General features: G+C 48.2%; 1 pseudogene; it reads left to right on the forward strand.

The window, feature by feature from the left end:
• Positions 1–25,057, forward strand: part of LOC144098008 (uncharacterized) — a 123,683-nt pseudogene that overhangs the window by 88,348 nt on the left and 10,278 nt on the right.

Consider the following 25,057-nt stretch of genomic DNA (forward strand, 5'->3'; position numbering starts at 1 on the left):
AATTTTTTCCTGCTTTATAGGATTCGCGCGAAACGCTCTGCAATACTTTTGGAAAGTTCTCCTGCGTGTCCGGTATATCTAGTCACATCTCCCACGCTTGAAAAATAAGAAGGTGTTCTCGCCACTCTGGCAAGAAGGAAGAGTTCCGGCGGAATGGAAACATGCCGTCGTCGTAATGATTCCGAAGCCAGGCAAGAAGCTACAAATAGAGAACCTCAGGCCGATATCCCTCACGTCGTACCTGGGAAAACTCTACGAAAATGTAATCACCACACGAATTCAATCTTACCTGGAGAAAGAGCAACTGTGCCCGGACAGTATGTTTGGATTCAGGGCCAACCTCTCTACAAAAGACGTGCTACTCAAACTCAAGGAGGAAGTGCTCGAGACGATGCCAAAAGCGGGCGAAAACGTGGTCATGGCCCTCGACATAAAAGGGGCATTTGACAACGTGAGCCACGCGGCCATCATGGAGGGCATAAGCAATACCAACTGCGGGAAGAGAACCCACGACTACACCAGGGACTTCCTAAGCAACAGAACAGCAACAGTGGGCCTGGGCGAGCTGAGAAGCGACGTCTTTCACACCCCCTGCGAAGGTACACCCCAAGGATCCGTCATATCGCCCGTCCTCTTCAACGTTTCAATGATCGGCTTAGCAAACAGACTAAAGAAGAACCAAGGTATCCAGCACGCGATGTACGCCGACGACGTCACAATCTGGACCACTCAGGGATCACGCGGTGAAAACCAAGAGAGGCTGCAAGAGGCTGGCACCTGCGTGGAAAACTACACCAAAGAACGGGGCCTACGATGCTCGACGGAAAAATCGAAACTCCTCAGAATTGGCAAACATCCCACCCAGGCAACACTAGAAGTCACCCTCGAGGGACAGCACATCCCCGAGAAGAACATGATTAGAATTTTGGGAATGTGGCTGCAAAGCAGCCGCAAGTGCAGCCACACCATAAACCTGCTAAGCAAGGCAGCGGAACAGGTGGGCCGCATGATCAACCGAGTCTCCCAGAAAAGACACGGAATGAGAGAGGAAGACACCCTCAAACTCGTCAACAGCCTCATCGTCAGCCGAGTCATGTACTCCCTGTCGTACCACGCAACCACCAAGACGGAGAGACAGCAAGCCGACACCATCCTCAGAAAGGCTTACAAGACAGCCCTCCACCTACCCAGAAACACGTCAAACGAGAAACTCCTGCAGTTGGGCGCCAGCAACACCTTCAGCGAACTCGCGGAAGCGCTGCTGTGTGCACAGACCATCAGACTCGGAGGCACCCCCGCAGGACGGGCGCTCCTGAAAAGGCTGGGTCGGGACACGCACGGACTAGTCGATAGATACGCGGAGGTTCCGGACCACCTCAGAAAATCCTTTAACATAGGGCCTATGCCAAGGAACATGGACCCTAATTTACACGCAAACCGACGCAAGGCTAGGGCAGACTACGTCGAACGAACGCTAGCCCCAAAAGACAACACTGTCTACACAGACGCTGCCGTCTATCCATGCGGAGCAGAACATGCAGCCGCAATGGTGGTAGTAGACAACGAAGGAAACCTAGTGACGAGCGCCACGGCGAGAGTCGCTGGCGCAGCGGAGGCCGAGGAAATTGCCGTCGCGCTGGCGGCAGCAGAAGGCTCTAGGACCGGCCGCCCCCTAAATATTCTGGTTTGGTTCAGGGGGGTTTAACGTCCCAAAGTGACTCAGGCTCTGAGAGACGCCGTAGTGAAGGGCTCCGGAAATAGGGGCCCACCAATGCTGAAGAGAAGACTCCGATCGCCAGCGCCAAGAACGAAGACGACGGAGCTTTCGAATCCGCGAATCTCTTGACTGTATCAATAAAAGTTTTCACTCACTCACTCACTCACTCACTCACTCACTCACTCACTCACTCACTCACTCACTCACTCACTCACTCACTCACTCACTCTCGTCAGCACGGACCTAGACGTTCAGTCCCGGGCCACGGCAAGAACGCAGGAGGTCGCCGACAAATTTAAAGTTTTCGGTAAAAACCCGTTCTTATGTAAGAATGCCCTGGCTTTCTTCTCTTCGGTCCGCCGTAACGTTTCGCTCGCTCATTTTCGCAGCTTCTGATTGCTTTCTTTTACAGAGCACGCGGTTTCGACAGTTATTTCTCGTCAAACACTCGCGAGCAAGCTTGATAGGGCTCAGTGTTTGCTCCGTGGAGATAATGCAGGTTCCGCAGCTTTGACAAAAGGACCCACAATTAAATAATAAAGCGAAGCGTTTTCTATGAAGCAATATTCAATACTGTTTGCTGATCAGCTTATTAACCATTTTGCTGCACTGTGCCTGTGCAGCTAAACTTCACTTGTTACGAGATGTATTCTCACTTATGAGATATGCGACTGATAGTGGCTGACAGTGCCCTAAATTTATTTTGCCATAGCGCAAAAGAGACACGGACGGACTCAGGGAGACAAACAAGATGGGACTAACAAACAGGACAGACAGGACAGGGTAGCGCCCGTCCTGTTTGTCTCCCTGCGTCCGTGTCTGTTTTGCGCTATGTGGCAAGCGAACCGTCACCAACTCGCCCAAGCTTCCACTCTGCCTAAATTTCTGCTGAGGGGTTTTTATTATCAAGGTTGCTGTAACTTGTGTCCTTTAAATATCGAAAATTGAAAGTAGGTTTTTGAGGGAAGGAAATGGTGCAGCAATTGTGTCACATCTCGGTGGACACACTAACCGCGCCGTAAGAGACTGCGTTCTCGCTTTCAAGGAAGCGACAAATTATGTCGCTCTGCTGGCGACGACCAATTGTTTGATAAGTCTAAGACACATCTTGTTAATTTTTCAGTCTTTTCCTGCTTATTAAGTTTTTTTAAACTAAAGAGAGTGTCAAATATACGCTTTGCTGGTGGAAAAAAATGTGTGTATATATCTTATTTTTTAATCCCCTTTCCAGAAACGTGTCCAAACACTGAAAATTAGCTTGCTTTAAATACAACGATTACGACGCTTATATCCACCGCTACATAGCTTCTAATGGTAATTTATGAAGCGATTGAGCGGCCTTAAACTGTCTTATGAATATAGCAGCTTTTAGAAGGCATGAGAGCGCAAATCAGAAATAAGGATGCGTGGTTTATGCACTTTTCTTGATGCAGCTACGCTTCGTATTTTGATTGACATAAATGGTAGCAGGCCTCCAGTTCATCCTCTAGGAGTTTCATGTGTCTTAATAATAATGCCAACTAAGCCACAGCTTCATGATTTATACATCATGGAGCTTCACAGCGATATATGTATTTTTTTTTGAAAATTCAAAACTCTATGCATTGAGATGCTTCATTTTGTTTTCAAATAACCCAGATCCTGTTCATCACGAACTGAAAATAAAGAAAAACTTTCTCATGCGTATAAAACCTTATCTTGTGCAAGCTGTCATATGAAATGCTTGACAACTAACTACAGCAACTCTGCACTATCATATACTGAAATATGCAAATAACATGGTCAATATCATCAAGTAAACTTGAGATGTAGCTCTTTTGGTGGCGAACTCAAGAACTGAACCACGTTTGCTCGAAAAGCTTTGTTTTTACAGTTTTGTTTCAAATTTTGTTTACGAAAAAATTGCTTAATAAGCTAATGTTCTGAATTAGGCAGAAAAACAGAATGATAACTGCGTGAAATCAGGGCCACTGTGGTTCTCCGCCAACAGGGAGAAGTAAACGTGGGTAGCAGGATTTTCTTCCAAATGTGGACGTGACATGCTTTTTTTTATGCTGTCACTTCGGCAATAGAAATATAAGCTAGCAGGGATTCATTTAGAGCTCGCCTTACTGTAATTAAGTTTAACATCCTCAGTTCATGATTAGTAGCGAAATCTTAGACGGAGATATGACATGAGTCGAAAGGGAAACCGCTAGTTGTGTCGTTTCCTCTCTTTGTCTATATTTGCGCTACTAAGAACGGTTTTATGAAACCGACGCCATTTATAGCAGAGTGTAAGGGTCCATTCATTTCCATCACCTTCTCGGTTCAGATCTTTCGCCGATCTCTTCATATCCTATGCACTTAGACTGTAAAGTATCGCTATAAGAGAACCACGACCGCATAGTCTAAGCTATAAGGCTCATGCTGACAAAAAAGGATCGCACGAGTTTATTTGATTCATTCATATTCGTACAGCAGCAGGATATGCCAGTTTTTTTTATTTTAAATATATTTCTGCTGAGGTATTGTAGGTGCTGCGGGGCCTCTTTCTTTATCAATGTTATTTGACATGAAAGATGTATGAATTTGCTCGCCTATACAATATAAATTAGTTTGTGATTCTCGATCTGGCTAATTTTTAGAAACTATTCCTCATTTGTTAGATGCACTTTTGAAAGCTGAAATAGGCTTGAAACGTAACAGAGAAATAAACATTGGTATTTGCGCACTTTGTATAAAGATAGTCTCAATAACTCGTGTGAAAATTTCACTGTATAAAACAGAAACAATCTTGAAAAAGCCATAACGCCGAGATTTTTTTTTTTTGTATAGTGTTTTAACGTCCCAAAGCAACTCAGGCTATGAGGAACGCCGTAGTGAAGGGCTCCGGAAATTTCTATCACCTGGGGTTCTTTAACGTGCACTGACATCGCACAGCACACGGGCCTCTAGAATTTCGCCTCCATCGAAATTCGACCGCCGCAGCCGGGATCAAACCCACGTCTTTCGGGTCAGCAGCCGAGTGCCATAGCCAATGAGCCACCGCGGCGGCCCACATAGCGCCAAGTGATGGTACAATTGAAAAAGTGCGGCGCCGCAGTGGCTCAGTGGTAGTGGTGCCCGGCTGCTAACCCGAAAGACGTGGATTGGATCCCGGCCGCGGCGGTCGCAATTCGATGGAGGCGAAATGCTAGAGGCCTGGATAATGTGCGATGTCAGTGCACGACAAATAACACCAGGTGTTCCAAATTATCCGGAGACCTTCATTACGGTGTCCCTCATATGATGAGTTGCTTTGAGACGTTCGAAACGGAAAAGCAAACAGTTAATAAGATAATGTTAGGTGAAGCCGTCCTTTATTAAGGTCTAATTCTGCCCAAGCATTTGTCATTTATTATCTGGGTGGTTGTGATAGTCTCATTTATTCAGTAATTTTCTTTAAATATGCGCTCTACAACCTTCCCTTTAAAGGCACACACTTGTCCATCTGTCTCGGAGGAATTGAACTGCTATCAGTTGGTTTTTTTATGAAAGTAAGTGATACTTACAGGCCTTAAGCGCTTGATTTCGTATGCACATCAAAATTATAGGCATTAGGTCATTCAGGGCTGCTTGAAAGACATATGCCACTGATGACGACACAGACTGATAACTTTAATTTGAATTAACTGTGTGCAGTGGGCATAAAACAGTAATAACGAACCCGCTGCAATCTGAAAAACAAAACAGACGTGTGCACACAATTACATACGCAATTTGAATTTTGTACTCGAAGCTCACCGATGTAAAAGTAAAATATTCCACACTTTGAATATGTGCGCCGGGGATTTCTTTCCAATTGCGATGAAGAAAGCTTACATTAAGAACGCACTACGTCTCTGACTAAGAACAATATGAAAAGAATAGTATGTCCAATAACAGCACAGCTGAAAGAGAATGTCTCGAGATCTGGCAAATTCTCCTGCACCAGCCACGGCCACGGCCACCTACCAACCTGACTTTCCACAACGCTCCCGGCATTTTTTCCATGTCAAACATTTTCAAAAATACCCAGAACGAATCGGTAGAAAATTGCCTGATGTTCTGCACATGCTGCATTCGAGACTGATTTGAGCACTTATTGTGCCCTGTATTGAAAGCAGCTGAATGGCAATGAAATTAAAAAAATAAAAAATACACGCGAATGAGCCCCTGAAGAAGCTAGGCCTTGGTTCACATTCCGCGCACATAGCAATTTCATGTAGCCAAAATTCCAACAAGAAAACGTCTACATGCGCTGTTGGACATAAAAGGCGTTCTCTCCCCTCCCCCCTCCCGAAAAAAAAAACACCTAGGCATTTACCACATCCTTTGTTCCGACCTTGGCTACGTCTACAGTGGCAAAACTGGTAACTTTAGGAGTCGCCTAAAAGTGCATATACTTGGGAACAGCTTTCAATGGCTACGGAGCGGAAGCTACGAGCACGCGCCGCCAGGCTAAAGGGCACCTGGAGAGGCATTAAAATTCTGCAATTTTAACCGAGCCGAATGTGTGAAACTTGCAGAAAAAGCGTGCGAAACCTTTTTACGGTGGCATTTGGAATGCTGACGTAGTAACCGACTAAAGCGGCGTCGGCGTTCTGGCTGTTCTGCAGTACACAGCAGCAGGCTGAGGTCACAATGATAACGTCACGTACTACGGCGCTAAGATTGCAGCGAAGAAGCGGTTGTTTAAACAAAGAAAACGAATGCCGTCAAAAGCTAACGAAGCATTGTTTGGCGGCATCGGAAGGCGCACAGCAGCTTGTAAACGAAGGCAGCGGACATCTGAAATTTCGGCAACGGTGACAACACCACGAGCTTTCTACAATACCATAAGGAGAAGCCTGAACAGCGTCGCGGATTTAATCTGTGATTACGTCACCATTTTAAATGTTAGCGCAAAACTAATTTGCATGATTTATCTAGAAGCTCCGTTGATTATAATTCTTGAATAACCTCGAATTCTTTTTAGAATTCGAATAAACTCGAATATTTTTGACATTCCAGGATAGAGACTACATTTTCTTACACAGGATGCACCCCGGCCCGACAGAAAAAAATGACGGACGAGAGAGAGAGAGAAGACTTTATTTACACCGACATGAAACTCGGGGCAGGGGCTCATCCAGAGCCGGCCCTCCTATGCAGTGACCGCAGAGAAGGCCTTGGAGTAAGCCTCCTCCACCAGGCATTGGGCGATCTGTTGCACATCCGCATTTGAGCTATGGATGTAGGACTCCAAGGCAACTGGATCAAGGAAATCAGTTTGTTTAGCTCGCGGATATTCGGGGCATTGCCAGATTAGATGATTTTGACTCAGAGGTGCGTTGCAGAGATTGCAAGCCTCTGGGCCGCCTGTAAGCTCATTATACCGACTAACATAAGGGAAGAATCGATTAGCCTGAATTTTTTGCCAGGCCATACATTCTGAGGGCGTTAGGGACCTATCTGGTGGTGGATAGATTCAGCTTGATTAGGCTAAACGCGAATTAGGTGCACACGCATTTTTTTCGCTTTGGTTCTTGTTTTGGTTTTTTGCTTCAGTTTGAGGCTGTGTTTAAGAGCCCGGTGCTATAGTGTTGTGTTCTGGATCGATTGCGCACGCCTCGAAGTTGATGAAGACGACGTCATCCATTGCACAGAGCGAAAGACTGGCAGCTTAGCACGCGTTATGTTTGGCTGCGGTGACCGAAACTGATCTGTTCCCGGCACTGGAGGTTCGAAATCCACTCGCGGTGATAGAGTGTTTTGTGATAAGCTTTTTAATTGTTAGCCATATAGATAGATAGACAAAGAGGAGGAGAGAAAGGCAGGGATGTTAACCAGAAAGGGGTTCCGGTTGGCTACCCTGCACTGGGGAAGAGGAATTAGGGGACTAAAAGGAGGAAGAGAGAAGGGGAAAAAGGCATAACACACAAACACACGCACAACGCTGTCACAATTTGTCACTCAATCCAGTCGCGCTCAGGTAGTCAAAGAGTGCCTTGAATGCCTTGAGGGCAGTCGACGGCTCTGGCCACGGACCGAGGATCTTTAGCTCTGTTAATGGGCGAGGATCGAGGCGGTCCAGGGCACAACAAAGTGTATGTCTTGCACTCGCAAATGCAGGGCACTCACGGAGAAGATGAGCGATGGTCTCCTCACAACCACAGCTTTCACAGGCAGGACTGTCTGCCGTCCCCATCCGGAAAGTATAGTGGTTGGTAAAAGCAACACCGATCCATACACGGCATAACAATGTTGCTCCGCGAAGGGCTAAGTTATGTGTAAGACGAAGGCGCGGTCCAGGGTCCAGTGCCTTGAGGGGGAGATTGCAAAACTCTCCGGTGTTCCACGCTGAAAGTGTGAGCTCCAGCGCCAAAGGGCGAAGCCCACACGCAGCGTCAGGTCTTGATATTGGAATCCTCACTGGAAGACCATCGTTGTGAGCAGTACGCGCAGCTGCATCGCCCTGGTGATTACCGTTAATACCACAGTGTCCTGGCAGCCATTGAAAGCCATTGAAAAATGATGTCATGACCGTTGAATACGGTCTCGTGGTCCAGTAGACGGATTTCAGCAACAGGTTGTTCCTGCGACCCGCGGCATAGCGCAGCTTGCAGGGCTTGAACTGCTGCTTTAGCGTCGGTGAAAACCGTCCAGTCATGCGGAGGTTTTTGACTGATGAACTCTACCGCAGCCCGTAAGGCTGCGAGTTCCGCACCAGTTGAAAATGTTGGATAGGTCGCCTTCACTTTTATGAAGATGGATCTCGCCGGTATCACCACCGACCCCGCAGAACTGGTCGAGTGAACTGATCCATCTGTGTAAACATATATGCGGTGACTGTGGTCAGAATGCAGGTGTTTCATTGTCAGTTGTTTGAGAGCGGGCTGAGATACACCAGCTTTCTTCGTAATGCCAGAAATATAGAGGTGAACCGAGGTTCACAAACTGCACATCTCCAACCAAAATTTTAACTTTAACCCAACGTTTCGAAGCCGACTCGGCGCCTTCATCAGAGGTGACTGAGGGCAGTAGCTAGCGTCTTTTAAGTATGGAAAGGAGGGCGGGGGGGGGTCAGGGTGAAAAGAACGACAGCTGTGTCGCGAAAGGCGGGGGAGGGGGGTTTAGGCTGTTAGTCAAGCTGGCGCACAGCAGGGAGGTGCTGAATGGCGACTTTTTTTTCGTTGCGTTGAAGAGCGAAGTCCCTGGGCATATACTGGGGGAAGGTTTGTTTTTGTGCGGTTGATATTGTTCGGGGTGGTTTGGATATGCCAGGATTCCAGAAGGAGCCTCTTGGGGTAATTTGTTTCGGTTCCGAGGATGCGGGTTTCTTCAAAGTTGATTCTACGGTTGGAGTCCTCGGAATGTTCGTCTACTGGATTGCGCTCTCTTGCGAATTTGTGGACGTCGTTCTTATGTTGCCGAATTCTTTCTTTGAAATTTTTGGTTTCGCCGATGTAGCTTGCGTCGCAGTCGGCGCATGGAATTTGGCAGACAATGCCTTGTTCTCTTTCTCTCGGCGGCCGGTCTTTGGGAACGGGTAGGCAAAGCGCAACAGTGTTTGTGGGCTTGTGCGCAACCTGAACACATAGAATCAACTTTGAAGAAACCCGCATCCCCGGAACCGAAACAAATTACCACAAGGGGCTCCTTCTGGAATCCTGGCATATCCAAACCACCTCGAACAATATCAAACGCACAAAACGAAACCTGCCCCCAGTATATGTTCAGGGACTACGCTCTTCAACGCAACGAAAAAAAGTCGCCATTCAGCACTTCCCTGCAGTGCGCCAGCGTGACTAACAGCATAAACCCCCCTCCCTCTCCCCCGCGCCTTTCGCGACACAGCTGTCGTTCTTTTCACCCACCCCGCTCCCCTCCATACTTAAAAAACACTAGCTACTGCCCACTGTCACCCCTGATGAAGGAGCCGAGTGGGCTTCGAAACGTTGGGTTAAAGTTAAAATTTTGGTTGGAGATGTGCAGTTTATTATATGTCTTCAAACCCAACCAGACAGGCAAATCTGTAAAAATGTTTAGTTTTCGAGGTTCATGAAGACTCCATAAGAGTCAGCACGCTCTTGACGCAGGGTTGAACTCTGATGGAAGATATGCGCGATGGGCTTCAATAACTTTGGCGAATGCTATAGGCCGACTAATTATTGGGAGTGCTGCGAGGTGATGACAGGGAACCTGTGTGAGGTGCCGAATATGTGTTCTCATGGTGTCAACAGCTATTAATGTAGTAACAGGATGTTCCAGGGCAACAGGAACAGTTGCTGCTGTTGATGCACATTTGGGCAGTCCAAGGCAGATACGGAGAGCTGGCGCTTGCACACTTTGAAGAGTCTTGATATTTGTCTTTCTAATGGAACTGAATATCGGAAGACTGTACCGCATGTAGCCCAGAAATAGGGAACGGTAAATCGCAATTAGTCTCTTTCTCATGTCGTAGATATGTGGACTCCACGAGAGGTTACTGTCGATGACAACACCAAAGAATCTGTGGCTTCTCTCAAAGGGAATGGCTTCGCCATTGATGCGAATGTTGTAACGTGACATTATTTTGCGTGTGAACGCCACAAGTCAACACTTTTCGCTCGAAATGTTCAAGCCCTGCAAGCGAAGATAAGATGTCAATATCGATGCCCTCCTTTTGAAGTCTTGCACGAACTTGAGGACGGGTCACCCCTGATGCCCAAATACAGATATCTGCATATACAGATTCCTGAGCAGATTGTGGCAATACGTCGACCCGGCCGATGAGAGCAAGATTGAAGAGAACTGGGCTCAGCACTCCACCCTGAGGGACTCCGCGTGAATGTCGGTGTAAGGACGTTGGTCCGTCCGCAGTAATGACAAAAAACGACCTCTCTGATAAAGAGCGGCGTATCCAGCTGAACGTGCGGCCTCCGATCTCAGCAGCTTCCATTGCGTCCAAAATGGCCTGGTGCGTTACGTTGTCGTACGCGCCCCTGATATCCAAAAACAATGCCACGGTCAATCTTTTCAAATTTCTGCTGTGTTGCACCGACGTCACAAAGGCAACCACGTTGTAGGCAGAAGACCGGCCCTGTTGGAACCCAGACATAAAGTTTGGATAAATCTTATATCGCTCCAAGTACCATTCCACGCGTGTGAGCAGCATTCTTTCCTTGACTTTGCCGACAGAGCTGGCGAGTGCAATTGGACGGTATGGTGAAAGGTCGAGCGGTGATTTCCCCGGTTTAAGAAGTGGAACCAGACAACTGGTCTTCCAATCATGAGGAACTATGCCAGCACTCCATGACTTGTTGCAAGTGTCCAAAAGATCCCGTCGAGCTTCTTGGCCGGTTGGCAAGTGGGGAGTACGTCACACCATCGGGCCCTGGTGATGATGACCTTCTACAACAAGCTAGCGCAGCATCAAGTTCTTCTATGGTGAATAGTACAACCATCTGAGAATCCCGCGAGAGTGGAATATTGTTGCAGTGTAGCGTTGCGCCTGGATTCAGAGGGCCTGTTATTCTTGCTCAGAAATCTTCGGCTACCTCAACCACACTGCGCATTTGGTGGAGCGCTACGGATTTGAACGGGTAGCGCTGTTGAGGGGACGTGCGAATACCAAGAATTACACTCCAAACGCGTAAAAAAGGCTTCCGTGGATCAAGTGTTTGGCAAAATTACCTCCAGCGTTGTTTTGCAGGGCCTGAATTCTGCGCTGAATCTTCTTCTGTATACCCCTAGCATCTTCTAGGTCTACGCGCGACTTTCTGCGTCGGTATCTGCACTCCTGCCCTGCGCCGTTGTGATCGCAGTCGCTGCAATTCGAAGTCAAAATCGGTGTAGTTAGCGACAGGGTTAAAGGAGCAGGTGGTGTGTTCCATGGCCTCCTTAATTTTTTATTCAGGACTGGTAGAGAAGCCCTCTGTGCAAGCAGCCTCCATAAGTAATTTAAAAACTGTCCAGTCAATGCGCTGCCTACACGTGGCTTGGGTAAATGTAGAATGGCCTGTAATTATCAGATAGGTTGGGATATGGTCTCTGCCATGGGTTTCTACATCCGAAAACCACTGGACGCGGTTGGTAAGGTACTGTGAAACAAAAGTCAAGTCCAAGCAGCTGCTATGAGTCACCCCTCGAATATTGGTCGGCTTCCGTCATTAAGGCACTGTAGGTCATGGTCAGCGGCGAAGGACACAAGCTCTCTTCCCCTAACGTCCATCTTAACGCCTCCCCACAGGGTGTGATGAGCATTGAAGTCACCCATAATGACCTACGGAGCAGGTGTAGCTGCCATTAAACCACTCAACCTTCTTTCGTCGAAACGACTTGATGGCGCCAAGTACACCCCAGTAACGTAAACGTCAGGTCTCGGCTCTTCACTGTCAGGCAAATGTACTGATTGTCTTCGTTCGGAGGAACTGAATGTTGCACATATGTAAGTTCACGTTGAATGTGGACGATGACTTTGCTGGATCTGTTGCGCGTGGGTGATGCAAATGCCTCATAACCGGATATTCGCAAAATTGCCGTGGTCTTCGGTTCACAAATCACAAGAATGGCCATATGGCCATATAGCCATATAGCTTTCTAACAGGTGGCCGACCTGCCAGAGGCTTCAGCCAGACAAACGTCGACCAAACCTGACACTGGGGGTTTTAGTTCTCGTGCCCTAAAAACAAGTACAAAAACATGCCAATGACAAGGCGCATCCAACTTTAGAACCAGGACTGTTTCGAAGCATTGAGACGGTGGAGGGAAGTAGGCTTGCACGCTCGGTTGCAGTCTAAGACGGGCAAATGCGAAAGCAAGAATTGAAGGAGTTAGGAAACAATACCAGATGACACTATTTGTTAAGCAATTTTCAAAGTAAAGTTAGAAAGTGGCAGTGGCTTAGCTCGGCAATGCCAGGATATACGTGGCAAAAGCTAAAGCTTGAGCTTGGTTAGCCTTGGTTAATCTTGATTGCAAGTCCATGTTAGTCTAATTGTCTGGCTTGTTGTCACGTGGTTGGTCACGTGGTGCGGTGCGACCACGGTGGGAAGGCGAGCACGGCGAAACTGCGAGTTCGTGGCCAATGTAGCTTCCGCTACAATAATCCATGAGTAACGTTCGCAGTGCACCTGACAGGCATTCGTCAAGAGAAATCTTGATAAAGGGGGGCAACTTGAAAATCTTCCGTCTTATTGTGTGCCTGCAGCAAGCTCGACGCTTCCTCACTCCCTGTACTAACAGATATTAGCGAGAAACCTTGTTAGAACATTGCACATTCTCATTTCTCTGCTGTAAAAATTAGCCAACCAATTTTGACCGCATTCTCAAAATTAGTACTAGCATCAGAATGACTTTTTGATTTTGAAATAATACACGCTTGCGTGGTGTAGCGATTAGTCCGCCTGAAATTTTGCATTTTGATCTTGATTGGTGAATGTGTTGACAGCTGTTTTTTTTTCAGTGCTGCAAGGGTACAGGAAGCCAAAAGAGAGATTTTAGAATACTCAGAGTAAGGCTACAAAAATGTAACGTGAAATCGAAGCGCCTCTATTTCGGGTGGTGAAGATCGTTTATTTCTTGAAGGGACTATGCAATGAATTAAAGGACGCTTACAAATGTTTTCAATGCTTAGAAAAGAAGCTAAGATGCATCCACACAAAGTATGAGTGTTCGGAAATGAGCAGGCAATTTATTACGAATTTTTAAAAACCGTGTTATTTTTAAAATCCGCGGGCCGAGTGATGCTTTTGTAGTGACCGGTTTTCAAAGTAAAATCTTGAAAATAGACGCCACCAGTTCCATGACGTCGGTAGGCCACCACACGCTGTCATTCGCTGGAGCCACGGCAGCCACATCACAGGCACACTTCCGGTAGCCGTGAAAGTCATCTGCTCGTGCCGCCGCGCGAGCCCCTCGGGTAGTCTTCGCAGTGCGACATGTAGGAGACCGGCGACGGAGACAAAAACCAGTCTGCCGAGTCCCAGAGGTGGGCAAATGTCCTCATTTTCGCTCTTCCTCCCTCATCCTCACTTTGGAATCCATGGTCCACACTCACCCTCACGCTAACTCTGAAAAATTATCTGGCCCTCCCTTACCCTCACCCTCACTTTAATAAACTTCCTGGCCCTCCATCGCCCTCAGCCTCACCGAGTGAAATCCTCATGAGGGGAGGGTTCGCCCTCGTGAGGATGCCCATCTCTGCCAGTGCCGACCGGGCCTTCACAAGAGCGGCCGCCGAGCAAAAACGTTCACCAAGCACGAACTCAATTTATGTTCACAAGAAGCTCTGCGATAGATGAATGTGAGCAATGTATCATTTCTGAAATTTCATCCTTGCTGCTGCTGCCGTCGCCGACGCTGCCTCCGCTGCTGCTGCTACTCTCCTGGCGTCTGCTAGGTTCGCTGCTGAAGGCGTCACGAAAATCAAGCACAACTTTACTATGGGACGGGGTCGCAGTAACGGCAAAGTGACTAAAGCAGTTCCTTTATTATGAGTCTACCTAGTTCCGAAACGCTGTCATCTAAGGCATCCATGCGAAACCAGATAGGCTTATCGAAGACCAGGGCAACCTGGAAGCAGCGCAGATCGTCGCTCGGCGCTCCCGCAGGCGGTGTCGTTGCAGAAAGGTCGGCTCTTGCGCAGGCATGCTATCGTTGCTCGAATATAGCAGGCAGCCTTTCTGATAGCATGGCTGTTTTATCTTTTCTGGTGCGAACGTAAAGAAGAAAGCCAGCTGGTGGGCCTACTAGCCTGGATCCCGTCGGCCGCGGTGATAAAAATGAGCTTAAGATGTTTTTGGCGTAAATAAAAAAACTTGGTATGGAGAAATGTGAAAAATATATCATTTATAGTATCGTTGATCAATACCGAGTTGCTGGTAGAAGTAACAACTGTGGTGCGAGCAAATTTCTTCGCAGATTCGCCTCGCAGCTGCAGCTGTCCCGCCGTTGCTGTCCGGCTCGCCTGACGCCCGCAGCTGTCCACTAGCTCCGCTGCCGAAGGCGTCGCGGAAATTGACCAGAGTTTATTGCGAGATTATGCTGTTGAAAGCAAAGCGATATTCACAGTGTACCTTTTAATATAGCGCAGGCGACTTCCGAAGTGACATCAGCGGCGCCTTCGATTCGCAAGAAGCTATAGGCCTAGCGACGACAAGGGCAGGGCAGCCAGGCAGTAGCGCATTTCTTCGGCCGGTGCGACAGCGGTTGGCGCCGTTGTTGAAAGCTCGCTACTTGGACAGGCGTGCTTTGTCGCTGCTCGAGTATATACCAGGAGGGCTTTCTAAAAAATATGGCTATTATGGCTTTTCTGGTGCGAATTTCACCACCAAGCCAAGCAGCGGTCGGTCACTGCTGCGCGGTGACAAAGTGTACGCTTTTAGCTTGGGCCAAGCGGCGCCGCGATGCTTGCCACTCCGAGTATCCATGCTTGCAGTGGGGATGCAGTTCGCAAGCGGCGACCGGTGAAGCGCGCCGGCCAAGTTTTCGCTCATGTGTCGCCTGCTTTACTCCCGTCGTGAGTGTCACACTTCAGATACGCACTTCTAAAGGAAGCAAATACATCTGTCCTCCGTGGCGTCGTGGGTGTAATCGCAGGTTCTCAGTCTGCAGGTCTCTAGTTCGGGTTCGCGTGTTTGAGCGTTTATTTTTGCTTTTTTAAATTTTTTATCCTTAAATAAACTCTCCCTTGTTTACCTGCGACCAACTGGACTTATTTATTGGGCCATGCCTTTCTGACCCACAAATCAGTGCCGCTCAGTACTGGCAGACACTCATTCCACGTTCATAATCACGATTATTAGGGAGTTTGCTTTACTATATGGGGATTTATTTAAAAGAGTTATGACAAAAGAAGAGTGAGCACGAGAAAGGGCCAAGTCAGCGGGAGGTCTCGCGCGTTGTCTCGCTAGTACGACATGGGAGTTGGCGGACCATCGGCCAAATGCCGTCTTGCGGGAGATCTGGCGCCGACACGGACAATCGGCCGACTATTTTCCTATTTTCCCCGGCGCAGTGTAACATAGAGCCAGACATCACGACGACACGGTTTAGGCAGACCGAATCGGCCGACTGTTGGCCTAGTATGACAGGCCCTTAAAACTGCAACAGACGGCAAGCAAAGGAATCCGACGCGCACAGCAATCCAGGATGACCAGAGCACGGCCGGTCTCGAGGGGAGCGCGCGTGCCCCATCGGGACCGGCTGATGACGTATTTCTAGGCGGGGCCCAGTCCCAGAGCTGTTTTTTTATTTCATTTCAGGTGCCCCGCGTGTACCAGAAGAGGGGGAGAGGAGAAGAGCAATTTTTAATTGTCTATATCTTCGTTGTTATTGATGCTACCTCAAAAATTCTTGCGCAGGGGTGACGAGTCAAGGAATGCCTCTCGTCTTCTTTACGTAACCTCAAATAATTTATTGCAGAGTCACTTTAAGAATTATCTTTTCTCTGGCAGAGTGAGCGTGATGTCACTATGTTATCACTCGTAATACCATTCTGCTCGATGACTCTTTGTGGCAGGTTACAGTTGTGCTTACCGGTGACATCATGCATGGCATCACTGCATCGGTATCAATCATTTTGGCACGTTCCGGGAACGTCATGCGTGATGCCACTGCGTGCTTTCTTACCACTGTGGCGTGGTGTTACACCTACGAAGCCAAGGCCGGAATACAAGTAAACGTACCTAAACAGCTGTCACTTTAGAAAAAAATATGCGGAAGCTAGAGTAGGTTTAGTACGAGTTGACCCACGTTACGCGGCAAAGAAGAGATAGCCAGAAGGTGGCATCGAAAACATAACGGGAATATATCGCACATAATTTAAAGTGCTCGTGGTCAGGCACAACCTTTTGAAATCAGGTCTCAAAGCGCACACAATCCCGCAAGAACATCTGCGGAGAATCAAGGCATGTGGTTAGAGTAGCTATTATCGCTTTCCTCTGCGTCGCCACACACGTAGGCTAGTATCCTAGGCATTTTTTTTCAAGCGATGTTTGTTGCCTCACGGCATAAAGGTTATCAAATGACAGATGAGTAAGATGCTTAAGTAAATGAAAGAGATGGGCTGATCTAATGAAATCAAGGAGTGAAAGACGATACGGACCCTGTGTCCAGGCAATATAGCAATCCGGATTGTCCGGTGAGAGACCCACCGCCGCCAGGTGCCGAATTCTCGTCGGCTTGAGCGCCGGACAAACCCACAACAGGTGGTGGATATCGGCCTCACAGTCTATGATCTTGCGGACTGGACACCCGAGGTGGGGATATAAATCTTTGAAATGCGGCCACTTACGTGTCACCGCTGGAGTCAGGGCAACCCCGACCCGCATCCTCCGAAGCGCAACCTCCTCTGCACGGGTAAGACCAAGGGGGAGGGTTAGTGCACACGGAGGGATTAGAGCACGTGTGCGGCGCTGAAGGTGTTCCTTTCTTGTTAAAAGGAGGGTGGTGTCATCCAGAGTGAGGACTCGAGGCAAAGACGAGGTTGAGGTCGAAAGGCGGGTCCCAGAATCTGCGCGGTTTTATGAGCTCAGGTCATGCGGAACCCACTCATTACGGCTTTGCTGCGGGATTCGTGCCGCTAGACGATGGATGTCTTGGCAGATTTCTGCGGTGTGACTGACTCGTCGTAGTAGGCGTGTGACGTGAAGGGCGTCGGTGCGAATGACAATGCGGGCCGTGGGTAGCATGCGAACGGCGGCCACAGAGCAAAGCGCCTCTTGAACTGCAAGCACCTTTCCACAGAAAGAGGCAGGAGGTTCTGAAAGGCAAAACCTTGACGCTTTGTTCAGGGCAGGCTTGCAAGGACCGTAAATTGCCGTTGCTGTTTTGCAGGCCTGGATGCTTGCGTCAACGTACATAACGATGGAGCCATGCGGGAGATTGGCATCTTGCTCTCTAATTCGGTCGCGAAACGACGATGCCGCGCGGGTAAGTGATGGCCGGCATAGATCAGTTGGTGTGTTATCGCTTAGCTGCACGAAACGTCAGGGACGAAGAACTGGCGGGGGCGGCTGTACTATGGAGTGCGATGAAGCATATGCCCTGAGTGCACACGTTGTGTTCTTAAGGTTTGACTTTAGGCGGCGAGCATCGCATCGTTGCTGCACCAGCTCATCTAGTGTATTCAGCTGCACATGTTCTTGGAGCGCCACGATCGGGGTAAAGCGTCGAAGGCAAGTGACGACCCTCATTGCCTCTCGATAAACAGCTTCTAGACGATTTCATTGAGCCTTCGTCAAATGTTGGAATTGGGCATGTTAACGATGTCCGGTTTCACAACCGCCCGCACCAACTGTCGTGCAACATGAGCGCGGGCTCCGCCTGTTTTAGGAGCAATGTGTCTAATCAGACTCAACACCTGAATTGCTTGCTTTTTGGCCCTAGAAAACCAAGCAGTACCTGTTCATGACTCGTGTATTGTCAAGCCCAAGATTTTTACGGTCGAACTTTCTTCAATTGGAGTTCCGGATAGATGGAGATGAATTGGTGTGGCAGCAAGTTTACGGCGCCCCCAGCAGTTGGCGACTGACACATACGTGGTTTTGCTCACTGAAAGCTGCAGACCAATTGAAGAAGCAAAAGTCGACATAATAGATATGGCTGACTGTAGGCCTGCTGCTTGAGTCATCAGGTCGTTGTGGGTGCTACAAACCGTTAAGTCATCAGCATACAATAAGAACTTAAACTCAGAGACATCATTGAAGCGCCAAGCAAGGGAGATAAAAGCAATATTAAATAATGTTGGCGATAACACCGTTCCCTGGGGAACGCCGCGAAGAGGCATAAATGATTCGACGGCTTCAACACTGAGGCGTATGGCAAAGTATCGGCCTTCAAGGAAAGATTTAACAAAATCGCGCACTCTAACGGGTAAATGCAGCATGTCAAGCTATTCCAGGATGGCAGTATGACTGACATTATCGTATGCCTTTCCAACGACCATGGCTGGTAGAGTACGTACATTTTAACTGCAAGTTGAGGCCAGAACTGTTGACGCCAAGACACCCAGTCCATCTTCTGTACCTATGGACGTACGAAAGCCAATTTAGGCGGGGTGGTAGAAACCATGGTCCTCAAGTCACCACGACAGTCGTGTGCCAAGCATTTTTTCGATAAGCTTGCATTATGTTGGCGTGAGCGATATAGGTCGTAAATTTCTGAGGTCTGTCGGCGGCTTCCACGCCTTTGGTAAGGGGATCACAATAACCGATTTCCAGGTTCCTGGTACGACGCCTTCTATCCATACCTTGTTAATGCTGGCGAGGAGTTGAGGCAGTACAGCGGAACTTAAGTTCTTGTAAACCTCGTACAGAATGGAGTCCGGACCGGGCGCAGTCTTCCGACGGGCCTCATCTATTGCGGCAAGCAACTCGGGTATTGAAAATAGGCTTGCAATTCCCTCGGCAACGGCTGTGGGTGGGAGCTTATCAACATATGCTGGAATGGCAGCCAAGGGGGCTCCAATGTCCTTTGGAGGCTATACATCATACTTGGGGAAAACTTCCGCGCTGCCTCTCTGGCGAAATCATCCGGAGCTAAGTTAGCTGCGAAGCATGCTGTGGCCGCTGCGTCAGGACGACGGGGACCATGTTCCTTAGCACGGAACGTTCGCCAGAGAGCAGCATTCGATGACTTTGTCGAGAACTGCTCACACCACGCATACCACTGCCGTCGCGAGAGTTCGCATTCATATCGGCAAGCCTTGGCAGTAAGGTAATTCAGCCTTGTCCGTGCTTGCGCAGAAGTCGGGTATCGGGAAGCTACCATCTCCGCTTGCGGCGAGCAGACCAAAGGGTAAACAGGTTAAGCAGACCCACATCCGGAGCCGGGCGATTCACGTCCGTCCAGGTGACAGTAGTAGCCTTATGCAGCGCAGTTTGTATGCAGTCCACAAGTAGTGTAGATGATTGTAGAGAGAGATCTTCTACAGTGATGCGAAACGTGTCCCAATCAACCACAGAACACCTACGGCGTAATCCGTGGGCCCTTGATGGATGGAGGCCGATGATGATAGGATGGTGGTCACTACCCCAGCAGTCTGGCTCGAGGTGCCACGAGGGAGTCCAGGGTCCTGACCACCACGTAAGGTCCGGAGCAAATGTTGGACTGTGAGCATAGCGCACAGCCCGCGTTGCTGATTCTGGATGATTGAGTAAAACAAACAGCGCCTCCGCGAATGCGTCCCGCACACGCCTACAACGGGGGCTTGAAGTTGGGTACCCCCAGTCCGGATAAGGGGCGTTAAATCACTACCGAATATAATAGGCCACCCTGGGTGTGGTCGTCGTAGAGTTATAACCACCCCAGATTAATGCGGGAGGCAGCTCCACCGGCGGGTCTTACATAGTATGACACGACCACAACAGTTGCCTTGGGAAGCTTCACAGCCACTGCGACTACCTCTTGATATGAGGTGCACTAGTTTTCTAGAAAGAGGCGAACTAGACGAAAACGCGCATCAACGAACACCGCCGCCTTTACCGGAGGGGCAGCAGTGTGCCCACGACGGTCGTTCATTGAAGGTGACATGCATCCATAAAGCCCGGAATGGATGGCAAGGCAATGATCTCCTGCAGTAGCAGGGCCCACACATGGAGCTTGTCCGTGCGAAGCCGAGATTTGAGCTCTTCCAGCTTCGTGGAGAGGCCTCCGCAGTTTCATTGGAGCACACCACAACAACGTGTACTCGCCATTTTCGATTAGGCTTCCAAACGTTGTAATAGAACTGATGTCATGGAAGATAACTGGCTTACCATAAATCGGAGGAAGGATGTTGTTGAGTTATCCTGCAGAAGGCCTGTTAGAGTCTGCGAAAAAGGCATGAGGGCTGGACGTAGTCGAAGGCGCTGCAGCGTTTATTGGCGTGGAGTGGGATTCCGCTGGTGGTCTACGGCGAGCAAGCAGTTCACGGTGTTGCCGTAGCTTAGAGACCTCGGCTAAAAGGCGTGCAATTTGGTAGTCAACCGCTGCCATGTCCTCACGCAGAGGTTCCAGTATCCTGTGCTTTTGTTTGAAGGCGACGGCGATCCTTGCGCACTTTATCACTGTACGACTGTTCGGCCGGGGCTGCAGGTGGGTTGGCCTCAGAAAGCTCCGGCCAGTCGTCTTCATCCCACTGGAGAGCCGCAAACTTGAGGGACGTCTGTATCGGGGCTCTGTTTTCACTCGGAGGCACTTGCTTACTAGTCCCACGCCGAACCTTCTCAGTTGCTTTCTGTTTTGTTACGCAAGTTGGAGAGGTGATCTCGTGGTCGTCAGTTCTGCGAAGTCCGCACATGTAAGACGGTGTGCCTTGTGGCCGAGCGTCATTTTGCGTTTTAAAAGGGCATGATCGGCGCATGTGGCCAGCTCTGAAACAGCTGTAGCAATAAACATCACTCGGTGTTTAAGGAGGCCGAAGAATGTAGCCATAGTAGTAAAGTTGTTCTGGAAGATTTGGTGGGCCTTGTAGTGTGGCGATGCTCGAGCGCTCCTTTCCCATATACTGCAATTGGATGACACGGTGGATTGGACAGTGCCACTCACGCTGGAGGGTCGTCTGATCTTCGGCAACGTCAATGTTGTAAACAACACAGCGTTGTATGTTCCATCCTTCTACTAGGTACACCTGGACCGGCACCGAGATATCGCTTGTAATCGATATGCACTTCAGCGTTTGCAGACGCTCGACACCGGAGCCGTTACCGGAGCCCTTCACTGCGGCGTCTCTCACAGCCTGAGTCGCTTTGGGAGGTTAAACCCCCATAAACCATAAACCAAACCTGCACTTTCTTCCTCGTACAGTGGAAGACCTGCAGCGCATAGCCAAGTTTTGAAAATAAAAAAATGTTGCAGACTTGAGCCTCAGCAAACACTGACAGTTCCCTACCCATTCAAGCCTTGCTTGTCTCCTCATGGAGACTATCTGTGAATCCCAGTAGGCTGCACTGTTGTGAATTTTTGAGGAAGAAACCCTAGGTAGTGAAGGGTCCCGCAGTCCCAGCTTATGCCACCATAATGACTTGACATTGTACCCCAATTTACTAACCAAAATCCCTTGGATTTCTCTAGACTAAGATCCGCACCTGATACCTCGTAAAACTGTTCAGTCAAATGTCTCAAGCACACTCTATTTGTCAGAACAAAAGATTGCAGCAGCATCTGCATAGACTAAAATCTTAATTTCACGTAGAGCCAGGGAGAAACAACGTATAGTTGTGCAGTTATTAATACTGAGGCAAAGGGGTTCAGGATACAAGGCAAACAACAAAGGCGATAAAGGACAACCTTGGCGAACAGATAATTTCAATGGAATAGGTTTGGTTAGCTTTTGATTAACAATTATTCTTGTATAGGACTCCTTATAGCACAGTGTTGTGCCCTAAGCAAAACATCTCCAATATATGCGTGCTCTAAGACCACAAACAAGAAATCGAGACGAACATTATCAAAGGCATTGGCAAGGTCAATCTGAATTAGAGCTACTTGCCCGATGTCAGCTGATACTGTCTCCACTACAATGAATAAGTGCTTTGAAGCTGCGGCCTCTGATACCGCTGACCTGATACGTCCCTGTTGTGTGACCGACAACTAGCTGCAGACGATAGCAAATAATCTTTCCAAAAAGTTTGTAATCTACATTACAAACGGAAATTGGACGATATGCCTCCACTGTTTTTAACCGATTTGATTCTGTGCTTTTCGAAATTAATATAGTGTGCCCAGAATAGAAAGTGGGGGGGGGGGGCAAAAAATCAACGTCGTAAGAAGCCTGGTAAACCTCCATCAATACAAGCGCGAGGCAAATGGAAAATGTTTTATAGAGCTCGCTAGTAATGCCATCTGGCCCAGGAGATTTATGAGCCGTGAAGTCAGAAAAGGCAGATTTAATTTCGTCCAAAGTGATAGGCCCAACATCTACGGCACGCTGCTCATCGTCAAGTCGGGGCAAGGCTTCCAATAAGCGACAGTAATTTGCTCTCACATTTGTCCCCGCACAACCCACAAACCGCTTCCGATAATAGTCAAAGAAAGCTTCAGTAATACTAAGACTATCGCTGCATGTGCCACCACCACACTGAATTTCCAATATTTCTTGAGCTAGTGCAGTCTGCTTTCCATCAGTCAGGGCCCGACAAGATGGTTGCTCATCCAGGAACTTACGGGTCCTAGATCTATCGCCACAGCCGATCACCCCACGTGTTATACTCCAAAACACTCTAGCTGATGTTGTTTTTGTTGTTGCCTCTTGTACGATGGCACATACACACGGTGGGGGATTGGCCAGGATTTGGTGCATATTCAAGCAGGGAAAATCTGATCCAGGTTTATCTCAAGCGGCTCATAAATAAGCGGCTCACTCTGAGTGAAAAAGAAAATCACGAATTTTGAGAGAACTGGAGAAAATCGGAATGTAAATCAAGGAAACAAAGCGGTGCGAGTGGAATAACTAAAATTTATGAATTAATCAGAAAAAAAAATAATTTTGAGAGGAAAGAAAAGGCATCGACAAGTTAAAACAGAAATTTACCGGTTTCAGTGATATACTTGTGAAGAAGCTGACACACCTGCCAAATGGCATGCCCTTTGACGGTTGCACCGAAGGAGATGAAGACGGGAAGAGAAAACGGCAGCCCTAATTGAGTGAGAGGATTTTCCAAAAACTGAATTCTCTGCTGTGCAAACCGCCGACAGTAGAGGATGAAATGATCTATCGTTTCTAACTCCCCGCATGACGCAGATAGATTCGACGGCGTGAAGCCAGAACGGCATAAATACAGATTAAGGCGAGGAATCCTACAGCGCAACAGCGCCATGGAAACCTCACATTGTCTTGATGCGCAAGAACGTATGTTCCATCGGAATTTCAAATGTTCTAAATCCGCTGTACCAAGGATGGGTTCATGGCTCAGGTAATGGTGTATTTGGTAACGTCCATAACGGGACGTGGTCAGAAAGGTGAGGTTTGGAACGACATGGGCAGCAGGGTCATTGATGGCTGATTTCGCTAAGAAATCGTCCATTGAATTTGAAGTAATGCCACAGTGCCCTGAGATCCACTGAAAGCGCACCTCTAGGACATGACGTGGCACAAAGTACATTCGTGATCGGTACAGGAGAGTAGTTTGCGAACTTTCTAGTGCAGCCAAAACTCAGAGGCAGTCCGAGAGAATGATAACTTGAGAAATATTGATGGGAAATTTTTGAAAGGAAAAACCAATAGCGAGAAATTCAGCAGCGAAAATTGGTGTATAATCAGGGACCCGGAGAGAATAATTCCAATCTAGTGTGTGGGAATAAACACCTACTGCTGCCTTTTCGCCTTGTTGAGAGGCATCTGTGAAAATTGCAGCATGGCTCGGATACTGAAACAGATATTCCTCCAGGAGACCGTTTAGCACGTTGGCAGATAATTGCTTTGCATATAGCGGCATCATATGGTCGAAACAAACTGCTGGAGGAGCCTTCAAACTGCTGACGTTTTGCACAGACCTAAGCGAGACTGCAATTGTAGACAAAAGGTGCTCAGTAAACACAAATTGAGGCAGTTTATAAAGTGGCCAATGTTTATCTACCGCTGCACATTGCACATTGTTGTCTTCTTCTATTATTGATGCTTTCGGAATAATATACAAATTCTAGTGCGCTGTGCATTGAACATGGCCGTATTCATCAACTAATACTGATATCGAAGTAAAAACTTCGCCAGACATGCCGACGACATAACAAAACAAAACAAGGTTCCTACAGAGGCGGAGAGCACTAGGCTAACGCCGCAGCCGATCACGCCTCGTGTTAAACTTCACCACACTCACGCTGCATTGTATATCCTCATCTTCCTCAACTAATACTACTATTGAACTAATGTCGTCTCCAGACAACCGTCAACATGACAAAGCAAAACAAGGTGCGTACAGAGGCTAAGAGCACTAGGCTTATGCCGCAGCCGATCACACCTCGTGTTAAACAGCAACGCACTGTCACGTTGCATTGTATATCCTCATCTCCATGCTGATACTAATATTGAACTAATATCGTCTCCAGACATGCAGACAACATAACAAAACAAAACAAGGTTCCTACAGAGGCTGAGAGCACTAGGCTAACGCCGCAGCCGATCACGCCTCGTGTTAAACTTCACACTCACGCTGCATTCTATATCCTTATCTTCCTCAACTAATACTACTATTGAACTAATATCGTCTCCAGACAACCGGCAACATGACAAAGCAAAACAAGGTGCGTACAGAGGCTGAGAGCACTAGGCTAACGCCGTAGCCGATCACGCCTCGTGTTAAACTTCACCACACTCACGCTGCATTGTATATCCTCATCTTCCTCAACAAATACTACTATTGAACTAATATCGTCTCCAGACAACCGGCAACATGA

The sequence above is a fragment of the Amblyomma americanum genome, chromosome 7 (genome assembly GCF_052857255.1).
Source record: "Amblyomma americanum isolate KBUSLIRL-KWMA chromosome 7, ASM5285725v1, whole genome shotgun sequence".
In the NCBI taxonomy this organism is placed as follows: domain Eukaryota; kingdom Metazoa; phylum Arthropoda; class Arachnida; order Ixodida; family Ixodidae; genus Amblyomma; species Amblyomma americanum.